Below are 537 nucleotides of genomic sequence, written 5' to 3' on the forward strand. Positions count from 1 at the left end.
GGATTCAGCATAGTAAGGAGTGGGGGTGGGGCGCTGTACAAATCCAGCCCTCAGCTAAATCAAATAATAATGGCTGGAAGCTTAAAATAGATCCAGGGAGGAGCTCATTTAGTTGGCATAGGAAACGGTTCGGTTCGGGAACCTCTGGCACTTCTCATTTTGGAAATTGCTTTGGTCTGTTTTCCTTCTATTCACTGGACCAGAAAATACAGACCTTTACTAACATACTCACCGCATCTGATGATTAACTAATTTAAACCAGCCGAACTAATTGTTCAACAAGAACACAGGGCTTCAATCTCAGTTCAGAAAATCCCTGACATCTGACGTAGGAGGATTTATAGGTTTAGTGGAAATTGCTTTCTCCTGCTCTCCAGATTACATACTGTGGGTTGATTTTTTTTTTTTTTGCATGAGTAAACATCCTTGTAATAATGAACAGACCAATAATGTCTTAAGAGAGAAAAAGAACATCCTTTTCCTTTTTTTTTTTTTTTTTTGCTGTTTCTTGAGAGAACTGTTTGGATTTGGAAACCC

The sequence above is a fragment of the Hyaena hyaena genome, unplaced genomic scaffold (genome assembly GCF_003009895.1).
Source record: "Hyaena hyaena isolate Hyena2069 unplaced genomic scaffold, ASM300989v1 scaffold_66, whole genome shotgun sequence".
In the NCBI taxonomy this organism is placed as follows: Eukaryota; Metazoa; Chordata; class Mammalia; order Carnivora; family Hyaenidae; genus Hyaena; species Hyaena hyaena.